This window comes from Aptenodytes forsteri, unplaced genomic scaffold, assembly GCF_000699145.1.
Source record: "Aptenodytes forsteri isolate BGI_AS27 unplaced genomic scaffold, ASM69914v1 Scaffold320, whole genome shotgun sequence".
NCBI lineage: Eukaryota > Metazoa > Chordata > Aves > Sphenisciformes > Spheniscidae > Aptenodytes > Aptenodytes forsteri.
In genome coordinates, this window is record NW_008794890.1 from 3,354,242 (window position 1) to 3,359,470 (window position 5,229).

At 43.6% G+C, this 5,229-nt stretch overlaps 1 protein-coding gene across 1 annotated transcript in view; it reads right to left on the bottom strand.

Moving 5' to 3' along the window:
• CISD1 (CDGSH iron sulfur domain 1) overlaps window positions 1-5,229 on the bottom strand; it is a 20,397-nt gene that overhangs the window by 14,885 nt on the left and 283 nt on the right. The gene's annotated exons all lie outside the window — the stretch shown is intronic.

Here is a 5,229-nt window from a genome sequence, read left to right on the forward strand (position 1 = left end):
TCTCTAAAAAGTCTCGCTCGCTTCTTTGCAGTCTCGCTCGCTTGGTATAATTTCCTTTTCTGCAAGGAATTTTCCTACTTTTTTGTGGCTTTATTGTTTCCTCTCTGCCTCATGAAAATACGCTGGACTTTGGCCCGAAGGTTCTGGTTGCGGCAACAGCTCCAGCCATTTCTCTCAGAGCTGCAGGCAGCCGCTCCTTTTTTGCTTTTTATCCGCCACTTCTACTCACACATATACTCCTAGCGTGTACATACAGAGTTCAGCTGACTCTACAGACAAACAAATCAAACAGGAATTTAAGTTTTAGCACATTTACACAACTTAGGAAAACTAAAACAGTCTCCAGTTGGGAATTTCTATCTTGCTCTTCAATGTTTGCATTGGATTTGAAAGACGCCAAGCCACATAGCATCTTTGGGGCAAGAGACATTACTACATTAACTCTAAAGCACTCTAAACAGAAAGCCTTTGTTAGTTCTTGCTTCTTTCCACAGCTGACTGACTTGCTGCATTGCCACTGTGAGCTTGCACTAAAAGGATTGAGAAGGTTTTCAGCCCTGTCCCACAGCCTTTTCTAAAATCCATACCTTGAAGCCTTTCCTCAGCTAAAACATTGCGTTAGCTCATACGCACCATGCTGATCCACAAGGGTCTGGATGTAGCAATACGTGGAATTAGACAAATATTTGTACGATGTCTGCAGCCCTGTTAGATCAAGGAAGGCAGGCACTCCTTTAGAGTCTTACTAAAGGAGTAAAAGATGCAGAAATCCTTCAGAGTTCATTTTCTTAGTAAATGAAGAAGAGACCAACATATACCGAAAACTCCCCTGCAAATGGGTGACAAACCCTCCCTGTAACAACAGGGTGATATTAAGATACAGAAAAACATTTTTTAACATCAAAGAATTTAGGGCATGTTTCCCTGCTCCCAAACTCCTTAAAACGATAAAAGCCCCAGAAAGCATATTGTGAATTCAGTGTTTTATATCTATGCAGTGAGTTCTCACCTCTTTCTCTCCCCATTACAAACTAGCCAGAGTAATGCATTAATTTTAATAGGGTAAAGAAGTGAGAAGGTGAAATTAAAGAAGAGATTCTATGAAAATCTGCTTTAGTTTAGCACAACAGCCCAAACCAATCCAAAGAACAGCCACAGCTTAAATCAGAGGCAGCAGGTTCTTCCAAGGAAAGCATGCTGGTTTTGGCTGGGGTAGAGTTAATTTTCTTCATGATAGCTAGTATGGGGCTTTTTTTTTTTTTTGGATTTGTGCTGAAAACAGTGTTGATAATACAGAGATGTTTTTCATTATCGCTGAGCAGTGCTTACACAGAGTCAAGGCCTCTTCTGCTTCTCACCCCACCCCACCAGCGAGTAGGCTGGGGGTGCACAAGAAGCTGGGAGGGGACACAGCCGGGACAGCTGACCCCAACTGACCAAAGGGATATTCCATACCATATGATGTCATGCTCAGCATATAAAGCTGGGGGAAGAATGAAGGAGGGGGGACATTCGGAGCGATGGCATTTGTCTTCCCAAGTAACCGTTACGCGTGATGGAGCCCTGCTTTCCTGGAGATGGCTGAACACCTGCCTGCCGATGAGAAGTAGTGTTATCTCAACCCACAAGTTTTCTCACTTTTCCCCTTCCAATTCTCTCCCCCACCCCGCCGGGGGGGAGTGAGCAAGCGGCTGTGTGGTACTTAGTTGCTGGCTGGGGTTAAACCATGACAGAAAGCCACCGCAGAGAGTCTGCAGCACCCTTTCCCCTTCTCACTTGAGCATGTTTCCTCAAGAAAAGCAGGGCTGTGGCAAGGGAGGAGGTACCCAGCCAGTTCAGGGACAAGCTGGGTCTGACAAGTTTAAAGTGATTTCTAGCAGCGACAACAGCACCAGGCAAAACAGAGTGATTGCCCATACTGGGGATTTCAGAAAAGCAGCAGTTGCAAGGATCGCCCAAGCCACTAGCTGATGCATTGCCAATAGATCAAATCTTAACCAATGTTTTTAAATAACTGATGAGGGGACAGTGACAGACTGTATCCATTCCACTAAGGAAACTAAGGGGAAAGAGTGACTTTAATGAAGACCATGGATGATTCCTATAACTGAACCACCCTTTAAGGTGCTGCACCTTAAGGAAGCTGATCTTCTACTGCACCTATCCAGAAGTCCAGGTCAGTTTAACAAACCAGCAGAGGAAAAGATTCCGATGATAAAAATACTTCTACGACTAGAAGTAGTCTTGCATGAGCAGGGAAGTCTGTACTAAAATTCAGCAGCCTTGCAGCACATTCAGAAAAGCTGTTCTGCACATCTGCAGCTAACCCAGATCCCTCTGACCATCCCTCGGGCCACCTACCACATAATCATGCACAGCACATCCAGTTCAACAAACAGAGATCATTAATTTAATTGTCGTCTTGTATTTCAGTGACCCTCTACTACTTCTCCTGAGGGCCAGATTCATCTATTACACACACGGGCAGATAGTATATGTACAAACAGCTTAATATATGTATTTTTCTTATAATAGATCATAGCGTCTTTTTTTACTCTATTAGCTCTTTTTTTTCATCACTTCTCTGGAGCTGTATCAGGGTGGAAAATTATATCAACCAATAATACATGAAATCCAAACATTTAAAGCAGTCTGTTCTTTAAATTTCAGTATTGCCTTAATAAACATAATGTAAATTTATGAAAGCTATTTGAATTTAACAAATGGACTCTCTCTCTCTTATGATGATATCATTCTGCAAGGTTTCAAAGGTAGTATGTTTTGTTGCCAACTGTTGTTTTTGTTTCGCAAACAGAATTGGAAGAGCTTGGAATGCCCATTTCATCTTTCAAACTAAGTTAACCATAAAACTGCACCTGGAAGGAAAACACTCTTCAGAAGTTTTTAAATACTTTAAACTCTGTTTCAAGAGACCTCCAGTGCCAATTCAAAAGTTCCCTGCCAAACTCTTAAGGTCCTGCATGTATTATGTGAACAGGTGTCTGTTAACAGAGTGACATTGATGTGGAATGTCAAGGGGTTTTATTTCTTTTTAAAATAAAAACGCTAAAAGCAACTTTTGAGTGATTATTAAACAAATCCCAATTGTGGTACAATATCAAAGCACAATGTTACAAGTCACTACAGGACAAGACTCTACAGGCCTGTGTAACACGGCAGAAAAATTATTTCAATGTCGTAAACACTATAAAATTGCTCTGGATGTTTCCAAATCTAGGCTACAGAGGCAGTTTTAGGATCTATCAGAGCGCTCAGATTTTATCTGCAGGAAGAACACGCATTTACCATCTGCACTGAGAAGCGCATGAAGAAACTGAGATGGTCTTGGCTCCACCAGGAGTACACAATCCTCATCACGCAACATACCAATTTACTTTCCAGGAACTGGCAACAAGAAGAAGGATAGCTGCACCCCTACAAAATCAGTCCAAGACGGTCCTAAGAGGCAATTTTCAAGTTACTTCTGCTGCTTAAAAAAACGTTCATGTTATTTGAAAGTCAGCTACAAGGTAGTAACTCCAGATATGAAAATTTGTACTTTTGGCTTCAGAAGCACTTATAACTTTCAGGCATTGTTCCCCCCCTTTTGTTACCAATGAAGAAGCTACTATTGTCCAAGAAGTTGTTCGTGACAGTCCAGTAGTTAACTGTCCACACAAAAGGCCACCTTTCTGCAGGCTATGCTTGGAGAAACACGTGGCACTTGCTTACTGAGGAGTTGTCCAGCATAACAGGCTGCACAGAAAGCCTCATAGTAAAAGCCAACCAGTCAAGCAGATAAAGTCACTTCTGCCACTTCACAGCATCTACAAGAAATGGGATTATGACTGACAGGCTTAATTTAACTGAAACCATAAGGTAAAGAGGCCACCTGAGGGAGAAAGATTGTTGGATCAGGCCGATAGGCAGCAAAAGACAAGTCACCATGACCAGATCTGTGGTCAGTGTGGGGTCACACCTGCAAACCACCGCATTACTCACAACAAAAAGCAGTAGCTGCGCTGTTCGCTGCCTTCCAAAGGCACATATATACACCAATATACACACAAGCAATTAACTCTCCAATTACTACCAGGAATTAAATCCCACAAGAATATGGGAAGTTTCTGGTGTCTAGTTTTCAATAGGGAATAAGGTATTAGTATGATTTCCAACATTCATCAGCCTGAGACACACACAAGCTGAAGACAGAGCTGTGACCTGCCAGTCACCGATCAAGTTTAATCTTAACAGAAGTCACATTAACCATATGCTGCCTCCTCCTAAACAAAGCCCCCTCCAGAATGCTCTGATTGGCTGTTCCCCTGCCTTCCTGGGATAAGGAGGATATTTTCAGTTTGATTAGGAGCATGTTCTTCTCCTTCCCCCACAAACTAAGTTTTCTTCTCAATTCCTAGTGTACAGGAACTGTTCTAATTCTTGAGAGCTTCTAAGTGACAGTAAGCTGCTGTTGGGAATGCAACCTGGCTGCAAGCTATTATCAAGTCATCCTCAGGGCTTTGGTTTGATTATTTTAATAAGCACAGCCTTCTATCGCTATAACCCATTTTAGACTATAGCGATGCCTTTGCCAACATCCTCTGTACCCAGCAGAGTACTCCCCCCCCCCAAAAAAAAAAAAAAAATCTATCTGGATGGAGTCCCCTGACTTAAGGGCATAAGCCATAAGCAGCTTTGCAACTGGAAAGCACAGCCACGCAGGTGAAGCTTATTTTTCAGAAGAGATCAGGTAATTCAGCTCTCCACTCTTTCCTACATCTATCCCAACCCTTTCATCCTGCCCGGTTGCCCAACAGCATTTAAAACACACAACGCTACTTCAGGCATGGTTTAGGTCAATCATTACACAGCGCAAGTATCAGTTATCCCTATTGTACAGTATCGGCCTTTGAGAATAAGTTAAAACCCCAGAAATTTACAGGTTTTCATGAAATTTACACCCGGTGGCTTCACATAAACTACGGGGCCTGAAAAAAGGCAAAGCCCGACAGCGAAGCGGCACGGGGAAAGGCAGAAATAAAACAGCGGTGCCTGAAACGGGCTGTCCCCCATCACAGATAAAACCCGGCGGGTGGACGGAGCCGGCTCCGAGTGGCGATGCGCACACAAGGGCCTGGTGCGGAGCCCGACGCTCTCACAGGGGGCCGGGCCGGGGGGGGGACCCTCATGGCCCGCGGCACTCCCGCCAGCGGGCCACGGAGAGGGATT